This window comes from Etheostoma spectabile, chromosome 3, assembly GCF_008692095.1.
Source record: "Etheostoma spectabile isolate EspeVRDwgs_2016 chromosome 3, UIUC_Espe_1.0, whole genome shotgun sequence".
In the NCBI taxonomy this organism is placed as follows: Eukaryota; Metazoa; Chordata; class Actinopteri; order Perciformes; family Percidae; genus Etheostoma; species Etheostoma spectabile.
The window spans coordinates 7,718,785-7,737,365 of record NC_045735.1 but is presented as its reverse complement, the minus strand read 5'-3'; the positions used below and the strand labels follow the sequence as shown (position 1 = coordinate 7,737,365).

Here is an 18,581-nt window from a genome sequence, read left to right as displayed (position 1 = left end):
CACATATTATCAAGAGGATGCAGTAACTGCATACATCAAGGCCTGCAAAACAGGTTATACTGTACATATTAGTGGCAGCTGAAGAATGAGATTTTGAAGTTTAAGTAATGTAGCTTCTTACATCTTAGTCACAGAAAACAATACAATAAATCAGATTTGCTGGTCAGCAGAGTTATCCATCTCAGCAGATAAACAAACAACTGAAGTACATTAAGCGGCAAAATTGCATCTTTTCACTAGTAACTTGTGCTAACCTGCTTCAGGAACGGTCTCAAATTAGCAACAGGCAAACAAACGATGAAGCACTGTGCACTGGGCACGCTTAACCAGGTGAGCTATCCAGGCGCCCCTGTCTGTCATTATTAACAAGCTTATTAATATGTTGCAAATAGACTACGACTTGAGTATTAGTCATAGACTCAACACACACATATTTAGAAAAAACCCTTGGGAAATGTATTATTCCATGAGCAGCTATAAGCCAACTGTGGCAATCTCTCCTCTGCTTTTAACTTTAGAGTACAGCAACCTTAGGAGTGCTGCATGGACAACAGTGTGAATATGGCTGAACAATAATATGGTATAATAAAAAAATATTGAATAATAATATGGTAGATCATTTTTCCCATTTCAACATTTAGTTGCTTAAATGTAGAGTGGCATTATATGTTAATTAATTAATTTCTTGATCTGGCTTCTGTTGTCTTTTATACTGTGAATATGGGTGGGATTTGGGACTGTTGATTAGACAAAACGTTCCAGAAGGGCTCACAGAAATTCTGATCAGTCATTTTCACCTTTTTTGACAATTGATAAATCAGACAATTAATCAATAATTATTGCAGCCCAAGCAGCACAATCTTATATAACCACAGCGTTACCAGTCCCAAAGACTGTTCAAATAATGTGAAACTAAAAAAGGAATTACACACAAACATACACATGCCAAAAGGGAGGTTAAAGGAGTTAGCAAAGAAAGTTTTAAATAAAACTGACAAAACTGCAAAACTCTAGAACAATAACAACCCAGACAGTCATCAAACTGCAGACTGCAACAAGTCAGCTCTTAGATATGTCAGTTGAAAGGTTTTCTCTATAAAACTTATTTTCTCAGGGGCTTAGGGTCTAAGTAAAAACCTGGAGCAATTCCATATAATTCATGTAATCTATGTGACAAATGATGCCTCCAATGCTGAAGTTAAATGTTATCAGCCAACTGTCTAAATTTGTATTCCATCCCAGGATTTGTTTATTAGATAGTTAATAGCATGGTTTCTCAGGGTGTCCACATTGATTACAGCCGTCATCTGCATCTACGGGGCCATCCAAGCTGAAACTGCTCATTCTAAAATCTGCACAATCTTATTTCTCTGCTATTGTTGCCTCCGTTACTCAGTTATCACAAAGCTAATTAGATTATAACTGACATGGTATGCATCTTAATGGCAAAATAGCATGCTGGATGAATTGAAAGATAAACAGAAAGAGCCTGTTCACTGTTGGGGAGATGTGTATATATTCATAATTAGTCTGTCATTATTGCTTGCACGTCATTGAGCTACATTTGTATTTAAGGGATTGCAGGATGAAATTGAATTGAATTTAAACACTATTTAATAATAGAGCAGGTCTGACACAGAGATTTTTGAACCTGCTGTGGAGGGACTGCAGAGAACCAGCAGATGAAATGCAGAATACTGTGGCTGGGTAAATACTGTATTACAACCCTTTGAGATGATAAAAGATAAAAGATGACATTGTGAGGGACATGGACTTATTTGGGCAGAGCAAACAAGGTGCTCATTAAAGTGGTACATGCACAGGTTCACCCAAAGGATTTTATTTGTTGTTTGGCTTACATTGACAAAGCAGATAACAAGCTAAGTGTAACAATCACAAATAATAGCCCGAGTGATTATTACCTCTTTCTTTCATACACTCACAGGGGAATTCACAAAAGGCTTGCACAGCTTTTGCAGCTGCTAAACCTGCACCATTAAGACCAAAAGAATCTCAAAGTAAGGATCTTTATCTACAGTGAGTCATCTGAACCTTGAGGGTTAAACTTCAGTTTCACAGGAGGTTTTAGCTTGCACTACTGTAATTCTCAAAGCACCCGCAAAGGGTGAGATTCACCCCAAACTGCGCTGCGAAGCAAATAATGTCTCAGTGCTCCTGTGCTATTTGCACATATTTAATTATGTAAAATGCACAGATTCTATGCAAAATTGGCTGCGAAGCCTCATTGTAAAAACTGTCCAATTCTCAAAGATCTAATAGCAATGCACAGTTACAGTGAAATTATTAATGTCTTAAGAGAGTTGGAGGGGATGAAGCACATTTAAAAGGAGTGTCCTCTGCTTCAAATTATGCTTTCTTTTTTACAGTCTGAAGGTGTGCCTTTGAAAACACTAAGAACACTGACAGACTGATATTAAACCCCAAATACGGTTTATCTCTGTCACTTTTAAATTCCTTGCCTTAAGTTTTGAGGAATGCTTCCACACCCTTATTTTTTCTCTCTGCCATTGTTCTGCCTACTGTGTTCTTGGCACAAAGGCAACATTTGCAATTTCCCCGATGGATATTTGCAATCAGGCACAACAAAATGGCAATTTGCACTCAGATGCAAAACTTTGTGGGGGCTCTAATATCATTAGCGCAATATCTTTTGTGAATCTGACCTTAAAATGGGACAGATAGCCATTGCAAGCGATGTGCAATTCATGGTGCTATCAGCAGTTGCAATCCATTCCTTGTGGATTTTCCTCTCAGTGTACAAAATATTAAGTGGCTGTTATCTTGCATTGTCTTCCTTTTTTTAAGGAAGTGAGGTGACATTATTATAGAGCAACAAAGTATGTTAAGGGAGAAGGTTGGTAGAATGAATCACTTTGACACGGGGAACTGTTGTTTGTAGTCTATTTTAACCAAGTGTTTATTATTGTAACCATGTCGACAAAGGTCCCCTGACCTTAACAAAGTTGTCCTTTTATACCTAACACAATGTTTTCCTAACCTTTGTAATGGTTTGGGAAGGCACAGATAAATTATGCCATCCTGCCAATAGGGGCTTACTGTATATGTCTTCTTTTAAGGGCAGTTCAAAGTGATTTAGCTTTATTATTTTTATTTACTTAAAAGGCTAGTTGTATTTTCAGTTTTATCTAAGTCTAAATGTCCACTATCTCATCTCCTTGTGTCTGATGAGAAGATGTTCATCCATTAATCAATAAGCATTAATGGCTTTTACCTGGATTCCCCTCATCAGTGTAATTCATCAAGAATATACATGTTGCTAACATTTTATAATTTCACTGAATGCATAGAATTTGTAAAAGGATCGACTGATATCAGCTCTGATATTAAGTTTATCATGAAACCAGGACACACAAAACCAGTACATCCATCATGTGTCTACATATATTAAATAGGTTCTTTGACACATGCGCCGAAGGCAGCAAGGAAGACTTTGAAGATCTGAGGCGGACACTTCTTGTAGTCCTTGTACTTTTTATCAACACACTTTTTGTTCAGCTTCTGCTATATTGACTGTATAGCTAATTGCTCCAACTTGTGAAGCAAATTATCAATAGAACACAGAGAGAGGAGGAGAAGAACAGAGGTGAGGGTTTATTGAGTGGGATGGAAGGGAAGGAAAGAAGATGAAAGAGAAGGGTGAGAAAATTACAGTATATGAGCGTGATGCACATGTGATACTGTGGATGTGCACACCTCCAGTATCTGCGCAACATGAATGTGCTAAGACCTGCAAGCATGTTGGTGTGGATCTCTTTAGCTGGCCGGTTCCCAGCTTGAGACCACTCCTGTTTTTTTAGCTAACTCCCCCAGATTAGTTGCTAAAGGTGGTAGACTGGAGCTCCTGGGTGGTTGCAGGTCAGGAAAATGGCAGCACCCTGTTGTGAGGGGGGAAATGGAGCCAGTGGTCAAGCAAGGAATCCTTCACTGCACACCTCCCAGACCAACCAAAATAGTTGCGGTCAGTCAAGTATGAAAAATACATGCCCTCTGGGAGTATGGCAGGACCCATGCACAGCTGAAAAAGAGGAGGAATTGATGGATGTTATGCTATCCTCAGGGAAGGAGGAATGGAGAGAAGAAAAGAGAGAATTTAAAAGACAAGAGAGAACGGCGGGAGATGGAGAGAGGGGAAGAAAGAACAGTGTTTTAGTATGCAAATGGACAGTTTCATTGCATGTTCAATCATTCTTATCATTAGTTATAGTAACTCCAGTGGTTAATGAATGTATAATTATGCATTTGAGATCCTCTCACCTCTCTGGTGTAATAGAGTTTGTCAGTCATTTAAAACGGCAGGGAGGACAACTGCAGTGGACCTGGGATCCACTCAAGCAAAGAAACACACATCTGGACATCTGAGGAGCTTGCAGCAAAGTTAGCAAGACGCTGAGGATTTGGATTCAAATCATAAAGATGTCTTGATGTATTTAAGATGACGCTCCCTACTGCATCATATTGTTATAAAATCGTGATCTCAATTCACCCCTGTTTGCGATTTAATTTTTAAATGACTTTGATTCTTATTTAATTTTACGACTGCCAACTGCATTACTTACGCTTCTACTTTCCTCTGTGAGTTTTAAAAATTCACTTTATATAATCGGTTTTAAAGCGCTCACAAGGGCGCCAATGCTCTTAATTCTAGGTTCTCACAAAGTTCAGGGCTTCACCCTCAGCCAATGACAAAGCTCCTTTTAGTCACGTGTTTCACTCGTCGATCAAGCCCAGTAAGTCGGAAAGCCTTTGAGTCTGCAGAATGGTCTAACAAGTGCAACAGGGAATAAAACAAATGGAAATTGATGAAAACCCAGGTGCTAGTGACGAGAGTCAGCCAACCACTCAGTCTCAAACCGAACTTGTTTCAAGAAAAGGCTTGCATTTGGTGGTGTGAAAGTATTTTGGCTTAAAGCAAGATGACAAGGGTCAGTCTGATGTGATTTGCAAGGCATGCAAATCTTTACCAACACCTCTAACATCCCCACAAAGTGCAATATGATGCCGTGCAAGGCAAGAGGTCTGACGTTATCAAATAATGCAGACATCTGTTTTGGACACCTTGCACAATGCGACGCCATACCCACATAACTCCAGTGGGAGTAAGGAAATAACATGTAACGATATGCATGTTTTTCCAAAAAAAACAATGTGCGCCTCTTAGTGGTGGAAGAAGTATTCCGTTCCTTCAGTAAAAGTACTAACACCACACTTTTATAACACTCTGTTACAGTAACAGTTCTGCATTGAAAATGTTACTTACTTAAGTAAAAGTCTGTAAGTATCATTAGGAAACCATCCAAACATCTCCATCCAACAATTTATCATAAAACATTGTATTTTATAAACTTCATATGTTTTATGTTAAAATCTAATGTGTCCAGTAACTGGTAACTAAAGCTGTCAGATGAATGTAGTGGAGTATAAAGTACAATATTTCTCTCTGAAATGTAGCAGAGTAGAAGTAGAAAGTGGCATGAAAAGAAAAGACTCAAGTAATGTACAAGTAATAAACATTACACTTCGTGATAAAGAAATCATGGCAGAGAATCGTGACATCAATTCTAAGCTAAAAAGTTGTGACTCATATTTTTCCCCAAATCGTGCAAGCCTACTGCACCCTGGCGGGTAAATGGACAAATTGCTGCAAATGTGTCCTGTAACCAAAATATCAACACCTATTACCTGTCCATCAGCATTCATGATTACTGTCACAGTGTCCTTGAGCAACACACTGAACACTGAAGGTCTTCTGGTTAATAGTGTCAGCTAACTGTAAATGGTAAGCTATGAATCTATCACACAACAATTTCATTGCAACAAAGACTTCTGTCCAAATGAATTTATCTGGACCGCAGCCCACGCGCCTATGCTATATGATCCAGCTGAATATTGAAGTCATAACCCTTTTATAACAGTGCTTGGCAGGGCTGCCTTTTAGAGGTTTGATGCTGAGTGCCATTGACAGCCCTCCTACGCTGGCCTCAGCTGTGTGTCGGCCAATCTCCAAGACCGGGCTCAGGAAAGTCTCCCCAGGACTGTCACCTTGTCTGGAAAGCTCTCTCCCTGTTCCTCTCTGCCACTCTTTGTCTATCCATCTTCAGCTGTCGCTCTCCGTCTTCCTCTCCCTCATTTTCACTCTCATTGTCTCCCCCTCTTTCCATCATCCTCCCATCTCTTCGGCAGAGTATGACAGTCACTTCAATTGTCCTTTCTGCACTTCATCTCGCTGTCTGGAGACAGCCATGGAGCAAGAGAGCACGACACAACAGACACACACATGCACGCACACATATCTCTGACTCTCAGGAGGGGGTGGAGCAGGTACGAGTGCAGATACATAGGTGCCTCAGTAGTGTAACTCCTATGCAGTAGGAGTGAGTGAGAAGACTAGGCAGGAGGTGAACACACACACACACACACATCATCGTGTGACAAGCTTGTGAGACAGTGAGTAGCTGACAACCCTGCTGATTAGGGGAGTGAAGTGTAAGGTGTTGACAGGTCCTTGTCAGACTAACCCAGGTTAACCCTCCCGCTCATTGTCTCTGTGTGTGTGTGTGTGTGTGTGTTTGGGCTGGATGATTATGGCCAAACTGATAATCATGAACTATTGTTTTGATCAATATTTAGATCACGATTAATTATCACGATTATTTGTTGATTTAAACCAAAACAAGTTGTATTGTCACATAGGCTATTTATAACTGCTTTCCCATCCATATTATGCTACATTCCTCTGTTGTATGTTCCTAAGTTGTATGTTGTATGCCCGTTATCTACCGGACAAAATATCAACGGGGATATCGGTACCTCATTACAGTGCCACTTAAATGTCTGCGTTGCTCTCTAATCCTCCAGAACAGACAATAGAGGCAACAGAGACATTGCTGCATGTCACGCTAGTAAACACTAATAACCTGTTACACAGCAGGTAACGTTAACGTTAGCTACAGTAGTAACTAGATTAACAATGCTAAAATGCTAAAATGCTAAGAAAAAAAAAAAACTTAACCGTAAGTGTAGTTTGAGTGTATTTCACTGTAGAGGATTCCAACAGTGGGACATACAGTCTGCCACTAAAGCTACGAGCCAGGGCTCCAGACTAACTTTTTGCCTTGGTTGCACTGGTGCACCTAACTTTTTTATTCAGGTGCACAAGCACCAAATTTAAGTGCAATCCAATTTTTCCTTGCGTTGCTATTAACACCACAATTTGGAGGTCACTTTTTTATCATGCTCCATATACATTCACATATATTACGTAAATGATTTTAAACAAGAATAAGTTGTAGGTAAATATTTTTTTATTTGAAGCACAATTATAGCCTATATATACTGTACTATATACTGAATAAAAATAAAAACAAATTTTAAATGGTTTAAAGTGCTTCACTGAGCTGCAAAACTAACACATTTAAGCAAAATAGGAAGTGCGTCCTTGAACTGAGACTTGACATTTCATTGATCAAAGTGTTAGTCCCCCCTTGCTGTCACATGCCATTAACATGGCCAACACTTTTGCCTTCTTCCCTTTTGGCCTTGGCTAAACCAGCTCGCCACACTCCCTAGCATCTTATCCTCCTGCTACTGCTCCAGGTGGCGCAGCGCAGAGTGGAGAGCTACGGCGAATTCTCTGTTGATCGGTTCGCGCGGTATGCAAACTGCACGGGGTCCAGGTCTGGGGGGAGGTAGTTCATGATATGTTGGAGAACAAGTCTCTCAGAGCAACTCATGATTACCGGGGTGAGGGCAACAGGACAGTAATCATTTAGGCTGGTGATGGAAGACTTCTTTGGCACTGGGATGATTGATGCTGATTTTAGGCAGGGCGGGATGACTGCCTTGGCCAGGGAGGGGTTGAAGATCCTAAAAAAGATGAGGGCGAGCTGGTGAGTGCACGCCCTGAGCACCTTGCCAAGTACTCCGTCTGGGCCGGCAGCCTTCCTGGGGTTCACTGTCCAAAGTTGTGCTCCTTTACGGTGAGTGTGGTTGTGCAAGAACCAGATGTGGATGGGGGCAGGGCTGGGGTAGTGCAGGAACCAGGTGGTGGTGTAGGTGTAGGCGTAGGCAAGGCTGGGGCAGATGGGTGGTGCTGGGGTGATGACTCAAAGCGAGCAAAGAAGCAGTTCAGCTCCTCTGCCAGCTTCGCACTCCGGTCCCCTGATGTTGTATCACAGCCTCTATAGTTTGTGATGTCATGTATGCCCTGCCCCACCTCCTGTGTGTTGTTGCTGGACAGGTGGGACTCTATGCTCCTCTTGATGTCCGCCTTGGATCTTTCAATTCCACTTTTTAGGTCAGCTCGAGCAGCCTCGACGGACCGAGCACAGGGGGCTGCTCGGTCCGTCTAACGTGAAGGCAGCGTTGCGGGCTCTGAGGAGTGTACGGACATGGCTGGTCAACCAGGGATTCTGGTCAGGGAAGACCCGAATGATTTTGTCCACAGTCACATTTCCAATGCAGAACTTAATGTAGTCCAGTACTGTTCCTGTGAATGTTCCCAACTCCTGGTGTTCAAATAAGTCCCAGTCTGTTTGGCTGAAGCAGTCCTGTAGGTTGGAGAGTGCGTTTTCAGGCCAGGTTGTAAGTCTTTATGGTGGGCCTGGCACTGCGTCTGAGGGGTGTGTAGGCTGGGGGGAGAAAAAGAGAAAAAGAAGTACAAAAACAACAAAAAGGAACATTGAAAGAGAGAGCTGTGAGCCGCTGCGTCTATTCGTGCCGCCATCTTAAGGAAACACGCACGCACCCATGTGTGCACCGGTGCGTGCATGTGTATGTACTTAAATTCCATTCCTTTGGGAAACAAAAGAAGACAGCTGCTCATCCGTCTCTCAGCAGGTCTCGGATCTGCTGACTGTCACTGTTCCCCTGTTTGTTTACAATCAGCATCATCAGCAGCTGTTCTGAAATCAGTCTGCTGTCACACGGTGCACAGAACATCATGAGCACAGCTTGCCCTGTGTCTGCCCAGCCTCATTAGGTGTAGTCACCGCTGGGCTGGCTTAACACTGGAGCTCACGCTTGTGTTAACGTCACAACTGTAGCACTCAGCACTTTTTGATCCAGTCCGTAAACACTTTTTCGAGAGATCCTCAGAGTTGCACACTCCTTCTGGGAGGCAGTAGCCAAAAGGAGAACTAAACTTGGGATTTGAAAGTTACTGGTTTGAATCCTTGTCCAAGGCAAGGAAATAGAAGCAAGGGATGAGAATGGAGACACAAAGTCTTCTTTCCATTTTGCCTTATCTTCACATACCTTTGGCCAAGCCCTTCTAAGAAGACAGGGATGAAATAATGTGCCCATACTGGGCAGCTCCCATGCACAGATAGGTGACAGGAAAAAAGCTAACTAAATAATGTAATGGAGGGATGTAACAAAGGCTTCCAAACTGGGAGAATTATGGGCCAAAGCCATACAAGAACTTGACTTAAGTGATCATGGGAGTGATGTGTTAGACAGTTAATAATGTCCATCTCTCCACTAGTGTTGTAGAATCTTTACCAAGGAGGACTAATGCTGTTCATAAAGCTTATGTAATAACAACTTAACTAATGCTGTACTTACAAAGCTTTTGTGCGTGCCTCCTTCATTATTATATATATAATGTATTTTGACAGCCTTGTACTGCAGTGAATGTAACTATCCAATAACAATCAACATCATAAATATCAGTCTTCAAATTCAGATATTATGTAATGATACTTACTGTTAATGGCATTAGTATTCTAGCATGTAGGTCATTGAGAAGGTATTTCTGCCTGGTAGCCTAAATAGAATAGATAGAAATAGACTACACAACTTACAAATTTGAAGAAACTAACATTATTGAAAATTGCAAATTGTCAATAAAGTTAGCTTAAGACAATGTTGTTTTTTCTCAAATTTTAACCATCACCCCAAGCAGTGTGTGGGCACTGTAACCTTAATTCCCTAATTAGGACATTGTGTTAATAGGTATTTTTTATCTTTTGTTGTACAAAGGAGTACTACTACTGCTGGGGAAAAATAAATCTGATAGTTAGAAAATAAAAATGCAATGTTCTGAGAGATGAAGTCATGATATTGAGCAAAATCCATAATATTGCAACATTTTTGCAAAAGAAGGTCCTAAGAGTAAATAAGTAATTTTTATAATAATATTTTTGTTTAATCAAAACAGATATATACAAGAAAAATGTTTGAGGGAAAAAATCTACATATTTCAAAATAACCTTAAACTGTGTGGGTGTGTAAGTAATCAAACAAACTCCTACACACTGTCTATCTTGCAAAATGCCAGATGAAGTGTTGGATGAAGGTCTTGCACAGAAACACAGCAGATAAATGTATTTTTGCAAGATAGACAGTGTGCGGGAGTTTGTTTGTCCCTCTTTTTTTTACCTGTCTCATTAAGTAGATGTGCAATGTATTCTTCTGTATTATATAAGTAGGCCTAAGCATTAATTATTTTGTCACAATTTAGTTACTTTTTTTCTCATAATACTTTCGAAATAAATAACTATTTATATATTAAACATATCAGACTAAAAGATGATACAGATACAAATGAAGTGTAGCCCTGGTGTGCTTTGACAATTAGTCTAAATCTGGTTGGTTTGTCAAAAGTTATGGTTCAGCAGATAGAATACCTGATTACCTGGAGCCTATATAGGCTATAAATAATTTAACCTTTATGTTATGATCCATACAGACAGTTGTTAAATATCTCAACACTGTCGCCTCCTAATTCCTGTTAAATCATATAAGACAAAGGCTATCTAAAGAAAAAAAAATGTTAGATCTTTGTGCATTTGTTTTATTCCATGTTTTGGGGCTTGTAAACATTTTGTAGGCTACTATAGCTACATGTCCTCGTAGCATTCATTAAGATCCTATCTGAACATTTCTGTTATTTAAACAACTCTGAGTTGTAGTTTAAACTTTTACTGCAAACTTAATAAAATCTTGGGTTTTATTCAGGCTCAAATCCGTAAATACATGGATTCAGGCACGGAGAACAACAACTGAAGGCTCGGTTAGCAACGATTAGCTCCATTAGCAGTTAGCTCCACGCAAAGTGACGCATACACAACTCACATCTGCACTCGACTCACATCGAGTAGTGACAGTAACAACCAAACAACATTCAGGGAGCTTTCACAGCCATGTGGCTGCATCATTTCTACGGTTTGTTTATACAGTTAATCACATGGCAAGACCACCAGCAGCATGCTAACTATCTTGAAGTGAAGCGTTGACGCTAAAATGTACGCGGAGCGCAACTTTACAAGGGTTTTTCTGTAAAAAATACATTTTTGACTTGGAAAAAAACATAGTTCAGATTTGGGCGGGTCTCAATCTACCTGAGCAGTGCGATCTAGTACAGAACCTATGGGAAACACTGATTCCTTGCAGAGATGCAGTGTAGTTACGTTCTGACATAAATGATGCTATCATGCCTGTCTTTGCATGCACAAGTGTTTGTGCATCACAGAAAAAGGAAAGTATAAAAACAGTAAACGAAAGGTAAGCAGCCATAGTCTAGGCCTGACCTTGCTATTCTTGCTTAACATAAAGCCTTTTCTCCCATGGCAAACACAAGCCCATTGAATCTATCCAGACAGTAATGAGAAGTCTTCCCACAACAATAGGCTAGATCCACTTATCAGCCAAGTGTAAGAGAAAGCCAACAACTCAGCTACCCTTCATGGGAATTCAATCACTAAACCCTATTCTGTTTTATCAACAATTAATCTCCTTCTAAAGCCTCAGACTTGAATAGGCCAAACAACAGTATACAGCGTCATACAATGAGCAGCCACACTGAGAGAAACCACACCAAAATTGCCTCAAAAAAACAACAAAGGCATGTAAGGACTTGCAGAAGGAGAGAGTGGGAAATGAGATAGAGAGAGCAGTGACAGCGTTGAGAAAAACAGACGGCTGCATCGCTCCGCTGTGCGTATCATTTCTTCAGCTCAGGAAGCGGCAAATAAACAGCCGTCTTGTTTTTGGCTCGAACACCTGTGTTATTTCTGCACCACCAGCAGCAGTGGCAGCAAATGGTTTGTGAATAGAAGTAGAAGTTCTCCTTTTGTCCCCAGACTGCTGAAAAGATATTGTTCATGTTGGATTTCTTCTCAGATACACAGAATTGTTGACAAGTGTAATAAGGCATATATAACAGAACATTAACAAGATAAGGATATTTTTGTTGCTTTTATCACAAAGGATTTAAAACCTTTGAGGTTGCAAGAGATCGGATTTTGTTGTTGTAAAATGATATTTCTAATTTATAAGGTTGGTGTACAGTTGTCACAGTGCTGAAGAAATCATGTAGCCCTCACTTGGAGACATTATTCATAAACTGCAAACCCATTTATTCACCGCAGGAGTTTTTCTCGTTTATTCTGGTCGCCGTCTACATTCCACCTCAGGCCTGTGTTAGTGAGGCGTTACTGCACCTGGCTGACCAGATAACTAACATCCCGACTCCCTGCTCATTGTTCTTGGGGACTTCAACAGAGCAAACCTCAGCCATTAACTTCCAAAGTATAGACAGCATAATAAGTGTCCCACCAGGGACTCTAACAATGGACCACTGCTATACTACAGTAAATGACGCCTTTTGCTCTGTCCCACGTGCAGCTTTGGGACTCTCTGATCACTTTCTGGTTCAACTTGTCCCAACATACAGGTGGAAACTAAAATCTGTTAAACCTGTCAGAGGGAAATCAGACAAAATACAAATTAGTTTTGCAACAAATATATCGCAAGGAGTGTTGCAAAAGTCTAGGGCGCAGACTCGCCGCTGTATGATGCGAGAGAGCGCATTGCAGCGACAGATTCGAGAGGTTGTAATCACTGAGTTGTGGTTGTACTGGAAAAGTGACTGAAGTGAAAAAAATATATATGACTGCAAGCTCTCAAATCATATTCTACAAGTGCTCACATTGCATCTACGCGCTCTCACTCCATTATTACCTTCATGCTGTATTTGTCATCTCACTTCCTTGTTTGCTCTTGTGATATATACTATGACCATGTCGCCGCCTAACAACAAAGTAAATATGAGTCGTCAAGAGCTGCTTGCACAATCGACCTATATGGTGGTTTTATGGGTAAGGACGTTCCGCCCTTTAGGATAGAAGCACTAAGCCCTGTAAATTGATGTTTGCATTGCATGGCATGTTTGGTTTTGCCAAACCACTGTCAATAGAGTCATAAGTGAATAAGATTAAGATTCATGTAGTTTCTGACTTCAGTCATCTTTTCATTATCTCCACTGCGAGAAATGTGTTGATGAAAATAGTTACTCTGTAAGTATGTGTTGACCATCATTTAAATCAAAAAGGATCCTGACAGATGCCATGTGGCTGCGTTAGATAAAGCAAGGACCAACTGTCCAAATACAAATACACACATGCTCAACCAAACACACATACACAGAGAGTTAAGGGCCAGAGGGGTGTGACGGGTGTGTGCATGTATACAGACACCAGTGCACATACTGTCACACACATGCAGACAAAAGAAAATAAATGTTGCAGGGTCTTTTATGCTACTCGACGCTGAAGTTTCTCAAATCAGCTGCTTAACATAAATTAGCATTTGCAAAATAAATGTAATGTTTCGCTCTGTGGTAAAGTGATGCTGATGAATGATGCATGAGGATATGCAAATGAGTGCCATCCAGTTTCCAGCTGAAGTTGCTGGTTTCTGTTCACATCTCTCTCTCTCTCTCTCTCTCTCTCTCTCTCTCTCTCTCTCTCTCTCTCTCTCTCTCTCTCTCTCTCACTCTCTCCCCCTCCCTTAGGGGGCATGTGAGCATGCATAGACCTACAGAATGTGTGCTGGTGCTCCTATCCCACTACTGTCTCTCAATCCTACAGAGTGTTTTTAATTGACATGGAATACTTGAATTGTCCACACAAACTTAAAATTGCCACTGCAATGCAAATCAGTATCCAGTAGGCATTTGTGGCAGTGTACTTCTTCCAGTCCCTTCAACTCTTCTCAACTCGCTTACAAAAGCCTGCTGTTCCATATCCCAAAGGCTGCAGGGCTTTCAACAGTATAATGTGTGAAAAAAGACTGCAGTTATATGAATGTATATGTCTTTTCAGCATAACTAGTACCAGGAAGCTTGGCAATTTAAGCTTGGTGTCCAAACAGGTGTGAAAAGTGGGTTTAAAAAAGTAGGGTTGTTTTAAGTTTTAAACAATAATTGATATGCTTTTTTACATTTCCATGTTTTGAAGTTTGGATAAGTCACAAACCTTTGACAGTTTCATCTCATTTTGCAACAAACTCCATAAGCTTTCAAAAAATAATGGTTAGGTTAGGCAAGCTGGCTGAAGTTCTTCATTTAGCTGAAGGCAGCTGTAATTCCGCCACAAATGTTACCTGTCTATCTAGATTACATGGTTTTCATTTACAGGATACTTTTGTAGCAGAGTGACTTTTCCATCTATCTCTTACTCTGAGGGGTTAAACCCACAATATTTCATACTTCCACATAACAGCTTCTAGAACAATGCTTTAAAAAAAAACAATAACTACAAAAAAATATTAGTGGATTAGTATTTTTGAGGACTGGATATACTGTCCATTTTTCTGTAGTAATCATAGTGTAATTCTCAAATTAGATATGCAGCCCCTAAAATGGATGATACTCCTTGAAATAAAAATAATAACAATCATAAGCACAAAATTGGAACAAGAAATGACTCTCTCGCTGCTGCTTCCCAGTTTTGACAGAGTTGTGCAAAAACACTTTTTGTGACCACAAGTTCCTATTCCAGTTAATGCTATTCTCTGAGTTGAAAATAGACAATACATTTTGCCACGTACTCCCTCATTGTGCATTCTATTGTGAGAGTAGCTCAAAGCTACTGACGCCTGTGTGCCCTCACTTCAAGTATAGCGAGAGAAAAGTCTGAGAAAAATGCTTGCAAAATGAAAATATAATAAAAAGACGGTTGGAACTCTGACCTGCATCCACAGATATACAGGTTAAGGAGGCAGCACACGTTTGTGTACTTATGTGAATGTGTGAGCGAGATAAGGAGAGAAATAATGTGTGATAGTTGTTTGTACAGCCAAAAAAACAGTTAAAGTTAAGAACATATCCTGTCTGTCTGTCTGTCTGTCTGTCACTGTATTTATTTTATTTATATTGTTCATTAGAATTGCAATTTGAAGACGTGTAATTTATAAATTGCAAGAGTAGATGGATTTGCATAATTAACATTCTCTCTGTCTTAAAACATCTGCAGCAACTGAAAATTTACAGGAAGTTAGCACATGTTGACTACACAAACTACATATTTATTCATCTCTTCTATCTATTCATTTATTCTGTGAGATGAAAGAAAACCACTCTGTCTCATTTTTTCATGTAAAAAAGAGTGTGTTCTTGATGTCAAAAGAATATTGGAAAGTGAACTAAGTTTTTTGAATCTCCCAGAATCTCCCAGGAAGAACTATATTTAAAGCTATAGTGTGTAGGTTCTGTCTCCCTCATGAGGAATTCTAAGTAATGACAACAAAACTGTCAGCGCGTCCACATGATACAGGCCTTATGTGATCCCGCACCACCCCCACCCCTCCTCCACACAGTTGCTAGTATGCAAGAGTACACGGAGGATGAAAAAACATGATGAACTCTTCAGAAGAGATAATTATTTTAACTAAAATTTCTGCGCAGGAATATCAAGGGACGACAAAATCTTCTGAACATACTGAGAAATACAGAAAGAGGTTTGTGGAGATGATAATCTTGATTAGCTTTGTGGCAACTAATTTGGCAAGGCTTGAATGTAACGGACAGTCATTAATTCCAGTTACGTACTAAAACTTTTACCAAAAAAAAAGTGATATTCCTTGTCCTTCTCTTACTTAATCTACTCTTTTCCTCTGTGTCACAAACTCTCCCTCCTCTATTCAGATTAACATAGAACGTGATGATATAGTATTGTGTAATACCAGGATTCATGGGGCTTTTTTAATGTGCATGTTTTAAATCAGTTACTGCTTTCTCTGCTCTTTGAAAACCTTTAAGGAAATGTGTCTTCATCCCAGTTCATGCATGCATGTGTCCTACTCACTAGAGAGACATTACGCCTCTGCACACAGGTCTGGGCACATGTGCACATGCACACATATACTGTACACACTCTCATCAATTCCCTCTAGACAAGATTAACCAATCTATCCTCATTACGCTTCATTAAACTGATAACGCGATGCACACATTTCATGTGCAGGAAGCTGTATTCTCCTGTGGGCACAAACAAAGATGCATGAAATGTTGTATTGTAATAAATTGTTTCTTTAGACAATACATCACGTTCCATTCATCATCACGATTGAGTTGCTCTGTATACACACACCAGTTGAGATTACTGACAGTTAATTGCTGCGCTTATAAGAAAAAAGTTGAGCCGCTTCCTGAAAAGGTTCATTTTTGCTCTCTTTCTCTCTTTCTCTCTCTCTCTCTCTCTCTCTCTCTCTCTCTCTCTCTCTCTCTCTCTCTCTCTCTATGTATCCATTACCAAACCAAGTACCGAAGAAGAGATTGAGCTTCAATAGAATTCCCATGGCAACAGATTTTCAATCATACCTTTCCAATCACGTTACTCTGGCAGTTTGTCCAGGGAGAGCTGAATATGATCTGGTTTATATTTTGATCATGACCCCACTAATCTTTCAGTCAGTATGAAAAAATACTATATGAGCTGACCTCCATCTCCATCATGCACTTGATTTGGATTATTTAGTTGTTTGTTTGTTTCTGTTTAAAAAACTGAGGGCCAGACTCAGTTTTTTGGAATTTGAGCTCCAGGCATGTGTACAACTCAGACTGATGTTTTGTTGTTATCTGGAGTTTTTGTGAGCTTTATGGCATGAAATGGAACAACATTCATGTATGTCCACCGAAGCAGAACAGCTGTTTTTGACTAACCTGCCTTATCGGAGTGCCTGAAGTTTCCGGTTCATTTCTCAGGTCGCTCCGCTTCAGTCTCATGGAGCCGGCAGCCCCTTACTCGTAACATGAGCATGGACTTGCCAACAACTGAGACTACTGACATTTAACTGTTGTTATAAACAGTGCATTTCCAACTCATGTTTATTTTACTCATATAGCCTATTATTACAAATTTGCCTCAGGGGGCTTTACTACACCATATGACATCCTCTGTCCTTTTTGACCCTCAACAAAGAAAAACTTCCCGAAAAAAAAAACTATAAGGGTAAAAAAAATGGAAGAAGAGCAGGAGGGATCTCTCCAACATGCAATAGTTGTTGTGTGTCCAGAAAAGACCAACATAATAAAATTACAATACTGACGATTCATATGACAAAATGATACATAGAGAAAAAAAAATGGATCCAGGCGGATGTCAATCCGCTGGAGCCTGAGCCACACAACCTCCTCTACACCATGTCACTTGGAACAAGTACATGCTACACAAACACACAAGAAGCAAAACTAAAGCGCATCATTCAAAGATAAGAGAGAGAGAGAGAGATAGCGAGAGAGATAGAGCGGGAGAGCGAGAGAGAGAGGCTGAATCTCCTTAAGGTCCCCAGAGATCTTCTCTGTGCAATTTATTTTCACCGCCAAGATTCCATCATTCCTTATATTCTTAGATTAAGGGAACAATCAGTCGATGTTATTGAAGTTATTACATTTGCTTGGTCCTAGGAGACTCCCTTCCTTCATTCAGAGGAAGATAATTGTATCTTTTTAGGAAATATCCTGAGATCTGCACTGTTGCCGTACTGGCTAAAAGCAGATGATTACTTTTTAAGTTATTGCAATTTCCATCAATTTGAAATGTATGTTAAATGGATGCTCTAGTCAAACGAACATTGTGTATATGTTTGTATTGTGTGCAAACACAGGGTAATATAATGCAGTAATAATTATCACACCTCTTTTCAATTAATTGCAATGTCTCACCTCCAACAATAAATTAATTGCCATATTGCAATAATGATAGCTCAGGGTCTTTGCTAGTGCAATTAACATGGCTGCACATTGAATATGTTTGCCATTTCTCGCTCCTGACCCACCCACAGTTCTTTAATAAGACATAGCAGATCTTTCTTGAAACACTGAGATGCTGTGCTCTTTACATGGCTAATTAGCTGGATTGCTCGTTGTTAAACAATTAGTGAGATATCTGTCTGATAGTCTCTGTGGTTTTCTTCCACACAGTTCATAGGGTGTGTCTGACATTTGCAGATATTATTCCTCTGTTAATAGAAGCTCGTTCAAACAAACAACTGATAAAAGTCAGCTTAACAAGTTGTTGAATATTAAATGCGCTTTTAGTTTAAAAGTCGATCTAAGTCATTCAATCTGAGTTTCCCAGCATGACCTGACTGTGAATTTGAATTAACTCTGTTGTGGAATATGAGCGAGGAAGCATGCCATAGTTCAAATCACTGCTTATTTATTTAGCCCTTAATCAAACGCAAGTCTCAGTGGACTCAAAGGTTTCAGTATGCCTCAAGCTAAAATCTTTACAAAAGCATGCACATCCAGACGATAA

At 39.9% G+C, this 18,581-nt stretch overlaps 1 protein-coding gene and 1 long non-coding RNA gene across 4 annotated transcripts in view; both read left to right on the top strand.

Moving 5' to 3' along the window:
* The window catches only part of lsamp (limbic system associated membrane protein), a 713,356-nt gene that overhangs the window by 679,563 nt on the left and 15,212 nt on the right, over nucleotides 1–18,581 (top strand). The window lies entirely within an intron of this gene.
* On the top strand, nucleotides 2,121–15,439 carry LOC116671765 (uncharacterized). The gene is made up of 3 exons (XR_004327352.1): nucleotides 2,121–2,202; nucleotides 5,210–5,218; nucleotides 15,428–15,439. It is a non-coding gene; the product is annotated as an uncharacterized LOC116671765 (long non-coding RNA).